The following is a 21645-nucleotide window of genomic DNA, read 5'->3' as shown; positions in this document are numbered from 1 at the left end:
TAGAAAGTAGATATAAGTTTATTTATTATAATTTTTAATTTTTTATGAGTACATAAAAAAAGTATATAATATATAAAGTAAAAAAATTTTTTATTTTTTTAAAATGATAAAAACTTATTTTTTTTCTTTTCTCAATTCTTTTTAATTCATCAAACTATCAACATTACAGTTTGAATATATTAGAGAATAAGATTTTTTTTGTTGGCCTTCTTTATCTCCGACTCCGATCCTCCACCTACATGGCTTCTGTCTATGTTGTTCTCCTTTGCGTCGAACTCTGATCATAAATCCAACCTCACCAAACTTATTCCGTCGAACTCTTTATGTACTCTCATTATATAAAAAATTAGAATAAATAAACTTATATCTAATGTTGATAAAAATATAATTTAAGTAACATTGTTTTAAAAAATAATTTAGATAACAACAAAAAATTGGATAAAGATAACTTGGTTACATTGATTATATATTCACTTTCAATGGTAAGAATCTAACAAATCATCTTTAAGACTAAGAAACCTCATAAATTTGTTGTTGGTTAATGGTCATTGGTCAAATAGCAGTTAGTTAAGGTTATATTTGATCAATTAAAAATAAAAAAAAAGTTCTGTAAATCCATAAATGCTTATATTAGAAAAAGTCTTTAAAATGTTTTTTTTTTTTATCATTTTGTGACCTAGTCTAGTAAACTTTTCAGTAATCTTAAGCATACAAGAACTGATTTATTTGCGAAACATTACTAATATTCCCTGCTCAAGTTATATACCAGATAAGGAATTGCAGTGTCTTCTATGTAAATTAATAATTATCCAAAGTGAATCACAAGGGTTAGATCCATTCCATGAGGTGAAGAGATTGAAGGAGGGGCAAAAAAAAAAAAGTAAAAAAGAAAGGAAGAAAGATCGCATAAATAAAAAAATAAATAATTACGTAGATGCAATTTTATTAGGTAAATAATGAAGATTATGAACAATGTGAATAATAGATTACATTTTAGGCATATTAAACATGAATTAATCTAATTAATTTAAAATTTAAATTTTAAAATTAGAATTAATTTTATTTTTAGTCTATTGTTTACGTTGTTTAAAAAAAATATTATTTTTCTATACTTTCTCATGTAAATGGCCAAGATTTCAGAAAGAATAAAATTTAGGAAAAATTTTATTCTCCTCTTTTGATAGATGCTAAAATAATTCTCTCCTTTCCTTACATATTTTATCTCATACTTTTAAACATTGATGACAAAAAATAATAAATTTTGATGGTCTTTTAATATTCCTCGTTAAAATAAGTTCCTTGAGCTTGGTTTTGGCTCTACATTCTTTAACTTTGGATTTAATAATATTAAATCAAATCCTTCCTTGTTTACTGGATTTACAAATCTTCAAAAATGTTTATTCTTAGTTGTGTTGATGACATACATGTTGATAACTGGTGACAACACTGATCCATGCTACAAATAGTTTGATTTTACGTACAAGACTTTATGTTGTTCATGTTCCTTCTATTTCTCAACTTGCTCACATTCTAACCAAGGCTCTCTCAATTACTGCCTTTGACAAAAGCTAGTTGGGTGCTCAAGCTCCACGCATGCAACATACACAAACATAAAGGAAAAGATATTAAAACTAGGGTAACATGAATTGTATCTTTTAAACACCAAACTTCATATATATCTTATTAGGAAATTTCATGCTATCATAACCCTCAAAATTATTGTAGACTCTTCATAAGAAAAAATCATTATGGATTTTATTATATAATATATTTTAGATCTAATAATCTAGTACCATGCATCTACCATGTATGGTTACATGAAATATAGTACAAAAGAAGCGATAATGCTAAAGTGAAGAGTGATTTTTTTTAGTAAATAAAATGTTTTTAACAAAATTATCATGTATAATGTGTATATGTTTTATAAATTTAGTAAAAATATTCACTTTTTATTTAATTTTAATTTTCACCAAAAAATTCCCATTAAAAAAAAAGATTCATTCCATATATGCAATCTTAATATATTTCCAATGATTTAAAAATTTCCAATATATATTACGAAATAACCATATTCTTTCTTTAAAAAAAATTCGTTGACAAACATAATTTTAGGTCCAAATTTATAATTTTACATGTCAGTTATTAGGAAAAGTAATATCAATATGCTACTTTTTATTGTTGTAATTTAAAAATAGAAATTCATCTAACCTATCTACTATTAAAAAAACGTTCAAGGCCTTGATAGAAAACGGAAATGTTTGGTAACTAAAGAAAATCAGTCAAAAACAGCCATAACTTGTCTTATTTAGCATTTATTAATTGTTGCGATAATTATTAATGCTAAATAAAACAAGTTTTGACTGTTTTTTTTTGTCTACCTAGCATTATTTGTTTGGATTGACTTTTTTATTGATTTTTTTTAAAAAATAAAACACTTTTATTAAATTTTAAATATGTTCGGATGTTTCTTTTAAAAAAACATATTTATATTTATATATTTTCTCAAAGTTTTTCACACTTGTCATCATTTCGATTTTCAGCAAAAACACATTCGAAGGTTGTGCTCCACTAGTCGCACACCTTCCATGTTCATTTTCCTTTTAAATTTAATTCTAGAGCTTTACTTTCTTATTATTTGTGTTTGATTATGAGATTTATTACTTTAATTCCAAAGCTTTTCTTTTTATGTTTTTCAATTATTTTTTCTTATTTGGAGTAAAGAATATTATACATTTTTTTTACATGTTCATTACGTTTCTCATTACAAAGAATATAAATAGTATTTACAAGCTCATGAAAAGAAGGATAAAAGAAACAAACATTGACTGGGAAACTTTTTATACATGTCCTTTATGTAATTTAATTAAAATAAGTACTTTCTACTTTCTTTATCCAAATAAAATTAATAAAAGGACTTTAAATATTTAAATATTCACTAATTAGACATTCGCAGTCTTATGTTTTATCACTAAAAAATTTTAACAACAATTATATAATTATTGATAAAGACCTTTTTATTAATGACCCCAAAAAATATATAATTGCTACTATTTTTTTAAATAAGAGAAAGGGGATAAAAACCCAAAACAAACAACAGACTAAAACACAAAACTCACAGGAAATCTTATTCTCTAATGTCAGCATCGAGAAGGAGTGGGAGAGGAAATGGGAAGGATACTTAAAGCACTTCGACTCCATCTACAAAGCATGTGTATTCTTGGCTAGTGCATCGGCAATGAAATTAGCTTACTTGTAGGTGTACTTGAGGCGGAACAAACCGGGTCTAGTGAGAAGATCTTTAATGGCTCTGATCAAGGAAGAACTGGAATGGGTCTCCGGTGAAGGACTCTGGATAAGGTGTACAACACAAGAGGAGTCAGTGTCCAAGATGAGTTTCCTAATTCCCAAATCAATAGCAAGTTTGAGACTTATATAGATGCCCCATAACTCAGCCACAGTGATGGTAGTGATCCCAATATTCATCATATAGCTGGCTACCACTCTACCGTACGAATTTCTCAGGATGCCACTGCAAGAACCCGAATTGCTGGACGTAAACACTAAACCATACGAGTTCAATTTGATCCAACCCTCTTAAGGAAGCTCCCAACCAATATCTTCTTCTTTGAGCTGATTGAAAAGACTCTTGCTATTGTCTAATAACAAAAGGACATCTTCATAGATTTTGGCTTGAGAGTTTATAATATGGGGAGTTGAGAACTGGAAAAATATGCGTGGTTGAAGATAAATTCATTTCTATTTCTCCATGCTATGTTGCAAGTGGTGATAAAAAAAGATGAGCTAGGAAGGACCATTTGAGGAACGAGTAGCAAGCAAGAGGTTATTCTCCATCCAGGAATTCAAAGGCAGACTGAAGAATTCTGTATGCTTGCTACTGTCAACACTACTCATCCACACGTTTCGGATGCAAGGGCAATCATGAAGCACGTGAAGTAGAGTTTTTTTTTCCCCAGACATTTTGGACAACTGCAGTCATCTGTAAGATTCCTTTTCATTCTTTTAGAGTTTGTAAGAAGAACATTATAAGTTATGAGCCAGGAAAAAACTTTCAATCTCTGGGGGATTTTAGATTTCCAACTATTGCTAAAACACTTGATAGGCGGATTATCATTGTTGTAATAAGTGTCATAAGCAGATTTTACAGAAAATTTACCAGTTGATTCAGAGAGCCAGGAAATAAAATCCGCACCTAAGTTCTGATGAGGAGCTGGTGCACAAAATTGTGATGTCCAGGCTCGAACAATCCATGGCAACGTGAGCAACTTGGTACGCGTAATCGTGATTACACTTTAATTATGTAAAATTCATGGCTCTTTCTTTCCCTGGCAATGGCGCCAAGAACATGGTGCCAATACCATGGTTCACAACTTCGATACAACTAACCAGCAAGTGCACTGGGTCGTCCAAGTAATACCTTACGTGAGTAAGGGTCGAATCCCACGGAGATTGTTGGTATGAAGCAAGCTATGGTCACCTTGCAAATCTCAGCTAGGCAGATATAAATTGATAAGGGTGTTTTCGAATAATAAATATAAGAAGGGATAGAAATACTTATGTAATTCATTGGTGAGAATTTCAGATAAGCGAATGGAGATGCTTTCGTTCCTCTGAACCTCTGCTTTCCTGCTATCTTCATCCAATCAGTCTTACTCCTTTCCATGGCTGGCTTTATGCAAGGGCATCACCGTTGTCAGTGGCTACATCCCCTCCTCTCAGTGAATAATATGCTCACGCACCCTGTCACGGCACGGCTATTCATCTGTCGGTTCTCGATCATGCTGGAATAGGATTCACCCTCCTTTTGCGTCTGTCACTAACGCCCAGCACTCGCGAGTTTGAAGCTTGTCACAGTCATTCAATCATTGAATCCTACTCGGAATACCACAGACAAGGTTTAGACTTTCCGGATTCTCTTGAACGCCGCCATCATTCTAGCTTACGCCACGAAGATTCTGATTAAGAGATCTAAGAGATATTCATTCTAGCTTATTTCATGTAGAACGGAAGTGTTTGTCAGGCACGTGTTCATAGGGGAGAATGGTGATGAGCGTCACACATAATCATCACCTTCATCACGTTCTTGGGTGCGAATGGATATCTTAGAAGCGAAATAAGATGAATTGAATAGAAAACAGTAGTACTTTGCATTAATCTTTGAGGAACAGCAGAGCTCCACACCTTAATCTATGGAGTGTAGAAACTCTACCGTATGAAATACATAAGTGAAAGGTCCAGGCATGGCCGAGATGGCCAGCCCCCTAAAGCGTGATCAATAGTCTCCTAAGATGAATAATGGATTAAAACCGAGACCAAAGATGTCAAATACAATAGTGAAAGGTCCTATTTATAATAAACTAGTCACTAGGGTTTACATGAGTAAGTAATTGATGCATAAATCCACTTCCGGGGCCCACTTGGTGTGTGTTTGGGCTGAGCTTGAGTGTTGCACGTGTAGAGGTCCTTCTTGGTTCTGAACGCCAGTTTTTGTGCCAGTTTGGGCGTTCAACTCTGGTTTTGGCTCCTTTTCTGGCGCTGGACGCCAGATTTGGGTAGAAATCTGGCGTTGAACGCCAGTTTACGTCGTCTATTCTTGGCCAAAGTATGGACTATTATACATTGCTGGAAAGCCCTGGATGTCTACTTTCCAAGGCAATTGGAAGCGCGCCATTTCGAATTCTGTAACTCCAGAAAATCCACTTTGAGTGCAGGGAGGTCAGAATCCAACAGCATCAGCAGTCCTTCTTCAACCTCTGAATCTGATTTCTGCTCAAGTCCCTCAATTTCAGCCAGAAAATACCTGAAATCACAGAAAAATACACAATCTCATAGTAAAGTCTAGAAATATGAATTTAACATAAAAACTAGTGAAAATATCCCTAAAAGTAACTAGATCCTACTAAAAACATACTAGTGAATTTTGGTGGTTCACTGTTGATAAACCCCAATTTTTTATAATACCATGCGCTTTAGCACCTGAGACATGTGTTTCCATAAGAATGCAAAAGTTAGTTTGGTATCTAATAGATAAATCTTTAATCATAGCAGTAAAACCTTTAGAGGTAGTTCCTCGACAATATCATAACAAACTATTCATGATAAACTTAAAAAGAAAAGATAAAAGAAGAATCTTGATGCAAAGGATCAAGCCTCCATAGGCTTTGGGTCGGAGAAATTATCTTCAATATATAATTTTTTATTGGAAGTCTTCATATCTGTGATTTTTTTCATATTATTTGTTTCTCTTGGATCATGAGGATTTGTCAGAATATTTCCATTTTGTTGCTCTAGAGTTCCTCCTCCCATAAATTTTGTAATAAGGTTAGAAGTATGGTCATTACTGGTATACAAAATGGAGATATGTTATCCGCCTTACTGACTAGCTGGCAGTTCTTTGTTTAGAAGATTAAATTGTCTCCAGTAGTCATTGTGAGGATCCCTACTCTTATCTTTAGTTTTTACTTGAACGTTCTAAGTAGATTGTTGATAATCCACAATATGGTCCTACTTTGGCTGTGAAACAACTTGGCTTGAGATTGCTTGCTTCTTCTTACTAGTTTCAGTATTCTTTTCTTTTGTCTAAGATAAAGGCAACTTTGGCTTTTATAGATTTTTCTGATGCTGATTTGACTTTGCTTGTTTCGCAATTTTTTGATGAGGTTTCTTCTTTTGCTGCGTTGGTATGAGATTATGTGGCTGTAAATTTTCTTTCACTTTCTCGTTAGTAATTAACTTCCCTTCATAAATGTGGTCAGGACTCTCCTCTATCAGCGGTTGAAATCTGATGGAAAAGGAATCATCTTTTCTTCCTTTTTGCATATTTTCCTGTTTTGGTCTCAACCTTCCACTACACCACATCCGACAGTTAGCAGTGGTTATGGAGTCAGATAGCAGTCATTTTTAACCGCTATAGGACGGATAGCAGCGGTTGCCAACCCGCTGAAAGATAGGGTGTGGCAAAACCTTTAGCAGCGGTTAATAATAACCGCTGGAATAATTAATGCTAGTTGGTATTTTGCCGCGCATTGTTTTGGCGGTGGTTCTAATCGCTACTAAAGCGTAATCAAGCCTACTTGTAGATGACAGCTATTGTTAACTGCTGCAAAATGTCATTTGTTGAAAAACTGTGTTTCTAATATAGCGGCAGATTTGTAACCGCCGCCAAATGTCATATTACAGTTTTTTTAATCTAGATTTTTAAATATATAATCAATTCTTTAATTCCCTTTATGTTTTTCCACTACGTAAGTTGCTTTAATTTATTAAAACAACCAACAATCAATCAAACTAAAAAAATAGAATAAAAATATATACGCAAAAGTCAATCATTATAATAGTAATTTGTCCTAAGTGCATCAATGTCTGCAAACTAGAAATAAATAACTCAAAAGTCATTAAACAGTGAAAAATTAAAAAGTAATCAGATTCAAGTATAATTATTTCTATTGACTTGATTCCATGATTTATCATTCAGATTATTAGTGCTAGAATATTATCTTGCACGGGATAAGGTTGGTGCAAATCCAAAGAATCCAGATCTACAGCTACGTCAGGTGGCAAATTATGAGTTAAACCCCAAAGTGGTCCCTGAGATTCATGATTTGCACCAATTTAGTCCCTGACTTACCAATTGCACTGTTTATGTCCCCGACTTTGTTAAAATTGCACCACGGTCGTCCCTTTCCACATCTCCAGCCAAATTAACTGCTGCCGGCAGTGACATGGCACTGAGATGCCACGCTAGCGTATGTAACGGCTAGCTGAGGTGGCAATTGAAACTGTTTGATCCATTGTGGTCCCTGTACCTATTTTTAACCCTAATTTCTAGCATGACATCGTTATCACTCTTGATCTTCTTGTCTCTGCTCAACAACGTTCTTCTCTTGCTTTGTTGTTCTTACTCTTTGAACTGAAGCGAAAACCATGATTGGATGTGCGAGCCAGGGTCAAAGAAGCTCTACACGATCAACGACAAGATCTCAGAGTCGGAGCAGACCGTCGCGGGTGCTAGAGCGCTATGGGTGCGACTGTCGGCCCGTGCTTCGGTGGTCCGGAACAAATACTAACTCAGACAAGCCCTTCTTTGGTTGTCCGAATTATAATGTTAGTTTTTGTTAAGAAAAATTTCTTAGTGGTTTTCTGTTCTTTACTCCTTACCACACTTCATACACAGACTAGGGGAAAAATATGGTATGGATTTTTCCTATGGGCTGATGATGTAGAAGAAGAAGAGGAACATAAAGGAAGACTAGATGCAACTGCAAATGACAATGAGCAAGTGAGAGTCAATTTAGCCTTGAGGATTGAAAAATTGGAAGCTGAAGTTAGGACCCAAAAATGTGTAATACAATTCTTAGGCATACTGGTCTTTGTCACTGTAGTTGTTGTATTAGTTATGATTTTAAAGTTCTGACAATGTTGGATATAATGTGTTAATGGATGAATGAAACTAAGATTGAGTTGCTTTTTTTTCTTAAGTAATGTTCCCTGCTTTGATAGAGTAGTTACCATAAAGAAAAATAATTACAAATCATAACTGACATAATACATAACTACAAATCACTGGTAAACATGATTGAGTAGCAAACGTAAACATGATTGAGTGCCAAACATATTAAAGGAACAAAAAAGTGCAACACAAAAGAAATCAAGTCTGGCAATACAAAAGTTTGGCCTATTGTCCTAAACAAAGCAACTATCTAGTAACTGTCTTTCATAAAACAAAGAATTATTGTCCTAAATACCTTGATGGAGAAAGTAGCATTGCATCAAACATCAACTGTTCTTTTTCCTTGGTGCCTTGAAACTGGGAGTTGGAACAAACTTAAAAAACTAGCCAACCTTGAAGATGTTGCTACACTGGCTCCTTGCATTGGATCCACACCAATGGATTGAGGTGGTGGTGAGCTCTTTCTTTTGGTGGGTAACTTCTCTGGCCTTGATAGTGTAGGTGCAGCAGCTCCTGCTATGTCCTACAACAGAGAAATAGTTCAATCCATGATTCCAGTGTACACAGAAATATATTTTGTTATGTTGTAACAAAAAAAAAGTGTATTACCTGTGATCCTTCATAGTTTAGTTGTGATAGCTCAATCTCCACAGCAGGAGCATTATCAACGGTTGCAGCAGCAGGAGGATTATCAGTAGGTGCAGCAGCAGGAGGATTATCAATAGGTGCAGCATCAGTAGTAGGTTGAGGGCCTGTCCTAGAAGCAGAAGCAGTGGCATTGGATTTGGGTTTATCTGCAGCAGCCATTGCAGCTGTAATAGTAGCAGCTACTTCATCCAATCTCTTCTTTGAGCACCCTCTCTTAGTATGCCCTTTTACTCCACAATACCTATATGTGAAGGGCTTCAGATGCATTTTCAAACTTTCACTTGGTTTGGCTTTCTTGTTACCACCGTTACCTTTGTCAGCATCTTTTCTCCTTTTCTTTGTTAGAACTCCTGGCCTCCTCCTAATGTTAAGGGCTTGTGGCTGACTGTACACAGATTTCTCCCACAATGATTGGCCAGGAAGATGGTTAATATGATGGGAATAAGTCTTGTTGTATGACTCCATAGTACACAAGTGGTGACAAAAGTCTTCCGGCCTCTTGTTCACCCGTGCAAGGACAGCACAGGCATGAACACAAAGAATGCCTGCAGTTAGTTACACAAATACAAAATGAGATAATCGTCAAAGTAATGAATACACAAATATTAATAATTAAGTAAAAGAGATTGATAAAGGTCACCTGTTAACATCCAGAATTGGCAAGTACATAGTCTTTTTCCAAGATCCACCATCATGTTTGTTGGATGGCCATGAACCTCAAAATTTTCATAGTCTTCATCACCAATCCAGATAGGCATCCAGTTCTTTGATTCTTTTCTGATTTTATCTAAGCGACTTTGAATTATAGGGGAGAGTATGCCAACATGATTTGCCAGTTTTACCTTATTTTTTGCAATAGATATCATGACAAACATCTTCACCTCCTCAAGTAATGTGATGATGGGTTTGCTTCTTGCCTCTTTGATTCTTGCATTGAAAACCTCACAGGCGTTGTTGCAAATGTTGTCCAGCGTTGGCTTATAGCTGAACTGGGACTTTGTCCATGACTCTCCAATGTATCCTCATCTAAATCTCCTAAGCAAGTTCTGTTGTCTGCTAGTATTCCATCATCATTTTTTTAAATGTTCCCCCATGATGGAACATGATATCCATCAAAGTCTTCATCTGCATTATATGGAAAAATAAATTGAAGAAGTAAACAATCAGATTCACACATACAACAACAAACCATGATATTCAACCGCAAACAAAACACCAGAAACACCCGTCAAATAACGCAAATAAAATTGCATTAAAAACAGAGCATGGAAAAAAATTTCCCTGCCCACAAAAACCCTAGCAGATAACAAAAAATTTTAAACTTTCATCAACAAAAATTAAATTTTCACCCAGTAGAGACGATGATGCATAACTTTAACTTCAAAAGCATTATTTTTTTCCAGTTCAGACCTACCTTCGTGTGTTCATGATGAACTCTCTCTCCTTCCGTCAACGACAACGATCGCACACAACTATCATAGTGGAAGCGAACTCCAGGAAGCCGAACGTTTTCACCCTTCAAACCCTATACAGTTTCCAGGACTCAGGATTTCATGGCGCATAGTTTTGGTGTTCAGAAGAAGAAGAGGAAGATGAAGTGATCACAGAGGTTGGGTTATTTGGGTTTTGAGTTTTAACTTCACTCAAATGACGACGTTCCATCCATCTTTCTCTTTAGCACCAAAATTGACACTCCAACGTGGCACCCAGCGTGGCATCTCAGTGCCATGTCACTGCCAGTGACAGTTAATTTGGTTGGAGATATGGAGAGGGACGACTGTGGTGCAATTTTAACAAAGTCGGGGACATAAACAGTGCAATTGGTAAGTCAGGAACTAAATCGATGCAAATCGTGAATTTCAGGGACCACTTTGGAGTTTAACTCAGCAAATTATCTCCTTGTTGCTGGATTAGTGATGACAAGTCATCTTAGGCTAGTTTCACAAGCCTTTTTCATTAGTTTTTACTCGGTTTTCATGCATTTTTAGGCAATAAGTAGGTGTTTGAGTGAGAATTTCATGCTTGTCTTGATTCAATCAAACATTGTTAATTTTATGCATTTTCATTAGATTTCTTGCAAGATTTAGTTGATAATATGAATGATGCAAGATTTAATGATTATGTCAAGGCTTTGATTTCATGTCTAGTTGATTTCAGGTGAAAAAATGGAAACAAAGAGAAAAGCAACGTGCAGGAGAACGCTGCGTTCACTCAATGAACGCTACGTTCACAAGGGCGCATACGCGCACTAGCCGCCCCCGCGTGACGAAGCAAGTTTGGAGATCCACGCGCACGCGCAGATGGCGCGCCTGCGTGCATCGAGGATCAGCGTTCACCAACAATGAACACTAAATTTATTTCGAGTGAACGCCTGCGATACTTTCAGAGTGAGAACTTGAAAAAGGGAATCGACGCGCACACGCACATGCCGTGCCCGTGCCGATGGAATAAAAGTGGTGATGGACGCAGACGCATGCAAGACGCTGGAATGCAGGATCGATATGTTGCTATACACGCGCAAGCGCACAAGGCGTGCACGCGTACATAGCGTTCATAGCGCGAACGGAGTGTTCAGTTAAAGAACGTTGCTCAAAGACGCGCTCGCGCACAGTACACGCTCGCGTTGATGATGAGAAATGCCAAGAATGCGCACGCACCAAGGACGCGTCCACGTGGGTGCCCGAACGCTCCGTTCTCTAAATGAACGCTACGCTCTCCTAGAAGCATCACTTCTGCTCAAATTAGCTGATTCCAAGCCCAAGTGAAATTCAAAGCAAGCAGAGCCCATTTTCATCACTCAAAGGCACAAGGATCATCTAAAATAGGAATTTTGCATTTAATTGTAATTTGTCTTCAATTTGAATTTCATTTGTAATGTAGGAATGCCTATAAAAAGGCTTTAGTTCTGTTAGAAAAGTAGCGCAGAGTAGGAGTAGGAGTAGAATAGAAAGCAAAGGCTGGAGGATTAGAGACTCCAAATCTCTCTTGGAGGATTAGAGACTCCAGAGAGCTTCGTATAGTTGATACACTTTTACATTTCAATTGCATTGAATTCAATTTACTCTTAGTGCAAATCTCAATCTTCTGCACTTTTATTTCTCTGCAACTTTACATTTCTGCTCATGATTCAATCTGATTTAATCTTCTTGCAATTTAAATTTCCTGTTACTTGTTCTTGAGTTCTCTTTGATTGCTTGATTTACTGCTTTCTTAAATTTTCCTGCACCCAATTCTCTTTACATTTGCTGCAATTTACATTTTTTACTCTTTAAGATTTAGTCAATTTACCTTCTGCATTTTATCTTCTCTGCAATTTACATTCAGTTATCAAATTTTCATTCAATTCATCACTGTCTGCTTGACTAAACTAATCACTCACTAAAGTTGCTTGATCCATCAATCCCTATAGGATCGACCTCACTCCTGTGAGTTATTACTACTTGATGTGACCCGATACACTTGCCGGTGAGTTTTGTGTGGAATCTAATTTTCACCCATCAAGTTTTTGGCGCCGTTACTGGGGATTGATATAGGTCGACAATGATTAAGTGGGTGAGAAGTCTAGATTAAACATTTTCTTTGTTTTTGGTCCTTTTAATTTTCTGAGAATTTCGATAATGTGGCATAGTGGAAATATAGAAAACGTTAATGTCATTTATAGAGGATCTATGTGTGTTTAATAAGTTTAATAGTGTTTATCATGTACGTAGTTTGCTGGTTACATTACTATCTATATTTTCGTATTTGAATTAAGTTTTTATTTCTTGTTGGTTTTCATGAATAAAACTAATTTTTGTTTCTTTATACGTTTGTTGCTAGCAAAAGTCAGTTTCCAAATAAGTATTGAGTTCGTCATTATTGTTGTTTTTTTTTAATTTCCAATGAAAAAAAATCATGATATCGAGTAAATGATCTTGAATTTCAATATTGTTACGACTGACCAATATAGTCAACATAAAATGGTGGTGTAACACGAGATATGAAAACAGAGAACTTCTCATCATGCTGTGCAAGCACAACATTCGCTAACGAAATGGTTATGGCATCTCTATTCTCTTCATTGGAACATGCAATGACTGTTGCTAGAGACATATAGTTTCGTAAATTGATTGTTAGGTCTTGGTTGAAGGCTATTTTAGGATGATATTGTTCTAACGAATACTTGGAAATGGCAAACGAAGCTAATATGTAGGTTTGTTTGTTAGGCATACCCTTAAAAACTTGAGTTAAACTATATTTGAATAATATATATTTTATGTTGATATATGCTTACAATTTTTCTGCAATAATAGTTGTGACATTAATGTTTAAATTTGTAGGAACTTCATGAATATGGATCAATGTATGAGGAGAAATTTGGGTATGTTTTTGTGACATGTGCAACTGGTAGGACATCTGAAGACATACTTGTTGAATTAAAGATTAAAAATAAATATCAAGCATAGAAAGTGCATCATAGAGAAACAATATGCTTTACAAAAAAGACCATGAACTATACATTTTATTATTATGCAGACGCGCTTTAGAAACACGCATATTGTTGAGTTAGATATTGCTTCAAAAGAGGAAATGAAGTACATAGAACTTTCTATTACAGAGCTTTTTTCCAAGAAATCTGTCTAAACTACTGACAAAGGAGATGGTAGTTGTTAATTTTTTTTGTTTAGTTTTAAAGTTCCTTTACCATTTTAACACAACTTTTTTTTCTTAGTTATTAGCTAATGACCTGGGAGTTATCATTTTCTTTTGAGTAGACTTAAATTGTTGTATGTATGTTAATATTTTCAGTGTCAACTGAATATTCAGGCAAAATAGTTAATGACACTCTAGATGGGGCAGACACTGATTTAGAAGATGATTTAAATGCTATATCCTCCGGTGAAATTGACATCTCCAGGCATGTTGAGCTCAATAAGGTTTCGGAAGAAGACAATGAAACTTTATACACCCAACAAAGAGAAGGTGACGTACATGCCGCAAAAAGGAGCTTCAATCTGAACAAAAAGCCATGGTTTGGAGATGACTTATCAGATCTATTATCACATGAAAGTTGTAGATTTATGACAGAGTATTTCTGGCCAAGTCAATACGATGTTGAAGAGAAATTTTGACTCATTATTTGTTTGTCTACTTCAAGAATTATGATCTTTATGCTCTATTCACTACAAGGTTTTCGTTTATTTATGGAAGTTTTTTCTCTTATTTGTGGAGGTTTATAACCCCCCCACCAAATGGTTTGTGGGGGTTTCCAAAACCCCCAAAATTTGAGGTGCCACGAGATCTTTTGTAGAGTTTTTTAAAAACCTCCACAATTTATTCAGTGGGGGGTTTAGGGTGTGTTTAGTGGGGTTTCGTTTTGGACTTTTGTGACAATTTTAAATCACTTTTGTGACAGTTTAAAACCCTCACAAATTGAATTTTTAATTTAAAAAATAACTATTTTGTGAGATTTTCAACCCTCCACAAACCCTGTAATTATTTATTTATTTTTAATTTCAAATCATTCATTAATCTCATCTCATTTACATATTCTCAAATTAAAAATGTATTTTTTAATATCAAAATTTAAAAACTAAATCTTTTATAACACAATTACTCAATATAAGACATAACTCTATATATAAAAAATTTCTCAATATCAATAGTTCTTGTCAATGTATCAAACCATACAATGTCAAATGATCACTTCAGCCACAATAGAAATTCAACCATACACTGTATCAAACCAAATACTTCTTGTCTAACACATATAGTGTTGCAGTTACTCAGTATAGCACATATAACATCAAAATTAAACTTTCACTTACTTGGTCTCTAAAATAGGCAACTTCTCTTTCAGCATACATTTCCAAACTTTCTCCATTGGGAGGAGGTGTGTCATAGCTTCTACGCCACTCATGGACTTGCTCTTTTCCATATCTGTTAGCTATTTCTTGTTTATTGAGACTATGTAGTTCCCCATACCTGAAAAGATAACGATTGCAAAATGTTGATTAGATCTCAACATTGTAAAGCAGGAACTAAAAGCAAAAATATATACCTTGATAGAAGATAACATGTTTAAAGAATCATAATATATACCTTTCCAATAGGGTATGCAATTGGAAAACGAATTATCATCAGCACACGTACAACTGTACAAGTCCCACAAAATTTGAACCAACATAGAGTCCATATCTTGAGCATATAGCTTCAGGGATAACCTAAGCCAAAAGGCATCGAAACAGTTAGTTCTTCAATGTCAAGATCAAAATGTTTGAGTATGACAAAAACCATGGGTTGAAAAAGTATTTTACCTCTCCAAAAGCTAGAACAAAAGTTACTGATAAAATAACAGCAACAACAGGATGAAAAATTTTATCAAGGTAAATAAGAAGTGCCTGCAGATCAAAAGAGAAGAATCTAGCATTAGTAGTTAGAAGATCAGCTAAAATTATACAATGGATTAGATATTCACTTATTCTATAATTGACCCAAATACTCATGATGGATATTCTTATTTTATAATCTTTTTTCACCTTAAGTTCTCACACAACTAACATTGTATTAATGCAAGAGCATCTGAGATAACAGTATAAAAGTTTTAAAAACAGTATATAAAACTTATTTCTTTGTTCATAAAACTTCCATTTATGTGATCAGCACAAAACATAATTACCGTAAATGAGCCCATTAATGAACAAATTTTCAAGTAAACCAGCATATTAGACTGTCTGCAGTGAGGCTTGAAGTGTAAAATCAAAGCCAAAACTAAAGAAATTGTTCCCACGGCATAAAATAGAAATGCTATTGAAAAAAAGAAAACGTCAATGACACTAGTTAATGGACTAGATAATAAAGCAAGGAATCTTAATACCAAAATGTAAACAGGAGTAAATAGCAACCTGGTTGAGTGCCCAAATCCAATATTTCTTAGACAGAAGTCAGAGTTTGCTCTTGAAGAGCATGGATGACAATGACAATTAATCCCATAATACAGGACAGACATCCTAAGTCCCCCATCGTCTGAAGCCGCTCATTCAGCAAGAAGTGAGCCAAAATATCACTACAAGCACAGAACTGAATATGTTAGTTCTACCAATAGTCACAACTCACAGCATTCAAAACAATTAACTACTTAGCATTTTAGCTAGACTAGAGACCTATGTACCTGACAATAATACTGATAGCACCAAGCAGCGTAACGAGTATTGCCGGAGCATAAGTATAAGCCATAAAGTTTTCTACCTCCCCAACAATCACTGCACCAAAGTTGTTTCAGGGTCCAGATGTAATCAAACAGTCTCATTCTCAAACACAACCAAGTAGGGAAAAAAGAGAAAATAGGAAGGTTCCTCCTAAACTTACTTGAAACCAGCCAGCCCACCAAAGTGGCTCTAGTAAATAAGTATAACCACCAACACCTGCAAATTTCAATAATAACAAAATCAAAATATAATTTGTGTGAAAACTGCAATGAAAAAATTATTGAAGTACAGAACAGAACAAAGAGGAAAAGGTAATTAAAATTTACATGAACGTAATTTTAACTGCAGAATTGATACAAAGTATACCCCGATTTTAGAATCCAACCAAACTATAATAAGAAATAAGAAAGTGACATTATTAACTTCTTCACTAGTTCATTAAATATGACTGTTTGAAATGCTTTCCACTTCGGTAAAAGGGTAGCATCCTGGAGCAAGCAACAAAGTTTAAAGTTTAAGATTGTTTTCATATTATCAAACACCTTATGTGCATATGAGGACCACTACATTTTAAACATACTCTGTACTTGCTTTTCACTTCAGAAAGTGAATAGTTGAAGTCATCCATGTCCTCAAAGTTAGAAATACAAAACTACATTTGTTAAAATAAACATATGGACATTTTTCAAATTTATTAAAGAGAAGTATAAAATAAACCTGCCAATACTGAAGGGCTTGCACAAAGGATCAGTAACAACTCTATCTCCTGCTACATAGGTCTGTATAACAATTGGCAGAATTCAATTTCTTCAGTAGTTACACATGTACACAAAGACTGTTAAAACAACAAAGCAATAAAAATTATAAAATTAAAAAAATACCATGTTTTCAGCAAGATGTGGGGCCTTTTTTTCAATTAGCAATGCAATAACAGCAGGATCTGCTTCAGTTTGGTGATTTGATATCAAGATGATATTGTGTCCCTGCAGTAATATTTCAGTCTTAAAATTTCCTCCCACATCTATTAAAATGTTAACAAAGAGAAAATATACAGCAAGCAAATAATCAAATAGATAACTCAAAGGCATAAAGTAAGGATATTAAAAACTGTAACATTCTTAAGTCTTTCTTCAATTTCAATGAAAAAGGGCATGTTGCCAACATAAGAATTTCTGCAACAAAGATCCACCTGAATAGGGTAAAGCAGAGGCACAGCAAGATGTAATTCATATTGTATTTAAAATTGATTATCAAAATGTCCAAACACTTTATATTACAAAAAGGATAACCATTCTTAATACATCAATAATTGCTCTAAATACAGGGTGGAAAAATCAAACAAATTACATCAATAATTTAGGTAATGGATAACCATTCTGTTCAAATAAAAATTGAATAGCTCATACAGTCAACTATTTATATTACAAAAAGGATGAAAAACATAAATTGCATGATAGAGAATTTCAAGATGGATACCTAGAATTGTAAATCCAGGATCTATCCTTGCTCTGGTTAAAAGTGTTTTCACAACTTCATCTTTATTCATATATAATTGTAGGCACCTTTCTATCAAATTCTGCATCTGTAAACAAATTTTTTTTTAAGATTTTATTTTATTTCTTTAAATCAGCTTCCTCACAAGCTAGTAGAATTTACTTACAAGCTCAATGTCTTGGCGTGAAACTTTCTTGCTATCATTAATTGTAGCAGATGCTGATCCTGAATCCATAATGAGAACATTAGTTATGTGATTGTTCAGTTATCGTTCACTTTGGAAGTCGTGAGAAGCTTGAGTTGAGGATTGCAATTCTTGCATTTTTTGCAATTCAATTCACGAAATCCACAGATAAGGTGCAGAAATAGCAATTTAGAATCATTGAAATCATAGAAGCAAGTGAGAAAGTATTCGTATGAAGCTGAACTAGGCACAAATTGGACTAAATAGAGATCTCAAATTCAATTCTCCTCTCTCACAAACACGGAGATTGTCTGAAGACATTCTGAACGGAAGTGAGTGAGAAAATTTAAGTCCCGAACTAAACAAGAACAAATTAGGAAGAAATTCTCACCGAATGACTTGGAACGACATGAGAATCAGTTCCATGAGATCTGATAGCTTTGAACGGAGCTTTCAGAGACTCCCGCTCGCTCGCCTTCCAAATTTCCTCAGCCAGTGCCACTGCATCCGCGCCGAAACCGCGCTCTGAGTGCTTCAAGCCACTGGAGCAAAAGCAGAACCAACGGAAGAAGCCGTCATGGAAGACAAGGAAGAAGCAGAAGATCTAAGCATTACCTCAATGATCTGAATGGTCCTCTCCTTCAACGATCTGAATGGAATCATTACCCAGTGGCGATGACATTGAGATTCTAGGGTTTCAGAGAGATCTCACTCTCCTTCATCCTTTCTCTCGAAGCCCTCTTTTGATTTTTTTTTTTGGTATGGGCTGAGTGAATATTTATTTTGGGTTGGATTTTTTTTATAATTGATTGGATTGAGAGTAGTGGGAGTTTTTGTTAATTATTTAGGGAGGTTTTATAATTTGTCACAAATAAAATATATTATGGAGGTTTTTAGTAACTACCATTAAAAAACTATCACAAACAAATAAAAATCTTGTAGTGATTGAACTTTGTTTTGGCTTTATAAAATCAGACGTTCACTTTATTTTTTCTTTAACATTTATACTTGAATGCAAACTTAAAATACGCTAATAGTACATGAGGAAACCTAATTCGTAAATTTGTGCACATTATTAAGCAATATATGTTTTTTGATTCAAGAATTATTTTTGACGTAATACAAATCAAAAAATGTATGCAATGCATTAAGTAACAGTGTATTAAACATATTTTTTAAAAAAATAGTGAGAACTTAAGTAGATTTTACACGGCAATATTTAAATATAAAAATTTGAAATAAAAATATATTATGGCGGTTCGGAGAAAACCGCTGCTAACAGAGTATCTGGCATTGACTGCTGCAACAACCGCTGCAAAATTGACATATTGTAGCGGTTAACACAAAATTGCTGCAAAATAAGGAGCTTTTAGAAGCCCTTACTTTATCCGTCGCACCAATCGCTGCCAAATTCTGTTTAGCAGCGGTTTTTGTAAACCGCTAAACCGCCACTATCTGCCGCTTTTTTTGTAGTGCTCTATTTCCTTTCTTGACTAACATCCATGGCCCAAAAAGGTTATAATCACTACTGGTAGAATTATTACCGTTTCTCTCTTCATACATATACTTGAAAATCTTCCTCTAGAGTGAATGGAAGTGAGCTCGTCAACCTTAATCATATTACCTAAGGTATTTCCCACCTTTCAAAGAAAATATTTGTTATATAGTTTAGCAGGGGAGGTTAGGAATCCTAACCCAAACAACAACCTTTTGAATACTAAGCTCTTTTGGGATAAAAAAACGACCTCCACCTTTGCACTAGGAGATAGTGGTCGGCAATCATCCAGGGTCCTTCAAAAAGGGCATGAGAATAATCTTCTTGATTAGAAAATTGTACAAGGAAGAAATTTTCTTCCAGATCCATAATTCTTATCGTATCTTTTCTTGCCCATCATCTAAGGACCCATCGTTCCATTGCTTGTAAATTTAAATTCTTTCCCCTTTCATAGATGACACCACTCATCATACTCCTCGAGGGATACCTGTATTTCTGGTTTCGGTTTGAAAGGAGCGTCAATATGCTCTTTGATATTTGGTTCCTCAATTTTAGATATATAATCTTCAACCACTAGACCAACGATCTCCTTTGGATTTAAATCATCAAAGCCGTTACCCACCACTATATCTCTATATGAAATTTTCTTGGTTGCATCAGAGTCAGCTTTTCCTTCATTATCAACCATCTGGTGATCTTCTTGTACCTTGATATCATCTTCTCGGTTAACCTTCTGATCTTCGTTCATAGCATCTGTGTGGCCTTCTGTGTTTTCTCCATCTATTTTAACTTTTTTTTGTGCTCTCCGCAACCAAGTCCTCCTCATTCAGTGACCGTTTCTCTATCTCTACGGGTTGGGTTTTCAGAGCTCATGACCGTTTCAAGAACGAAAATATATAACTACTGCAAAAACATACGTTAAATAAAATATACAGTGGCTATTATGTTATTGCCATAAAAAATTTGCTACTAAAAATAATTTTTGTTGTAGTGAACTTTGAATGATTCAATTTTGTCTCTAATGTTTTAGATAGAGTTAATGTGTATACGAATTATTTTGGCACAGATTGAAAATATTAAAGACAAAATTGAATAAAATTAAATATTAAGAATATTTTTTAAAAAATCATAAATTTAATGCATAAAAATTATGCTTGATTTGCTTGTGTTGAGGGGTTGTTCTTATGAAATTATTATTGAATCGGTCTTAAATTTTTTGAAAAATTAGTCGTTATGGATATATTTGATACAAATCGAAAATTTTTGAAACAAAATTGAAATAAAATAAAATTTAGGAATATTTTTAAAATTTTTGTCAAATTTTAGGGATAAAAAATATATTTTATTCTTAAAAGTATTGAGAATAGAATAATAATTACTTTTGTGTTTCTGAAAGTACTTAATTTTTTCCTACTGTATTAGTGATCTTTTTATTTTTGTGTTGTAAACAGGAACATGCTTTCTTAATTTTTTCCTGCTATATTAGTGACTTCTTTTTGGTTGTAAACAAGAACATGTTTTCCTATTGTATACTGTTTATTGACTTTTTAAATTAATAAAAGAATTACTCTAAATTCTGACCTTAATTTATTTATTTTTATTAATTCTGCCTTATTTTCTTTTCCTTTTTGATTAGTATCTGTTAAAAGGTAACATATAAAAAAAGTCAAATAACTTTAAAGTTTAATTTAAGCCTCCATATATAAAAGACAGGTTCTATATTCCAATGTATGTTGAATTGAAACATGAACATTCTTCAAATGAGCAATGAAATCGAAACTCATTAAGCATATTGTACGACATATAATAAATTAATAATCAACCTACAAACAATGAAGGACGAAGGCAAGATAAACTCAAAATAGGAGAATCAAATAAAGTTGTTACAATGACAAGAACTACTATATATTGCCCAGCCACCTGATATATTGTTTTTATCATACATTTAATTTAGGGCTCATTAGTTAACAACTCTGACTAATTAAGGACATACATTGAAGAACACTATTGAAAAAGCTTATAAGAAAAAACATTTAATAACCCATATTTAAACACACACTCAATGAAAATTATTGTTGAAATGTATAAGTAAAAAGTGAGTGTGCCACGCCGCATATTCTTTATTTGTAAAAAAAATATGCGTTTTAAATATAAGTTGTTAAACTTGCAT

At 34.2% G+C, this 21645-nt stretch overlaps 1 long non-coding RNA gene and 1 pseudogene across 1 annotated transcript; both read right to left on the bottom strand.

Annotated features, from left to right (window-relative positions):
• Positions 15651-16525, bottom strand: LOC107647110 (annotated as a pseudogene).
• Positions 17005-17264, bottom strand: LOC110264071. Its single transcript, XR_002349805.1, has 2 exons — positions 17184-17264; positions 17005-17081 (listed from the first exon to the last, which is right to left on the bottom strand). It is a non-coding gene; the product is annotated as an uncharacterized LOC110264071 (long non-coding RNA).

The sequence above is a fragment of the Arachis ipaensis genome, chromosome B06, assembly GCF_000816755.2.
Source record: "Arachis ipaensis cultivar K30076 chromosome B06, Araip1.1, whole genome shotgun sequence".
Classification (NCBI taxonomy): Eukaryota; Viridiplantae; Streptophyta; class Magnoliopsida; order Fabales; family Fabaceae; genus Arachis; species Arachis ipaensis.
This window is presented reverse-complemented; position numbering and strand designations above follow the sequence as displayed.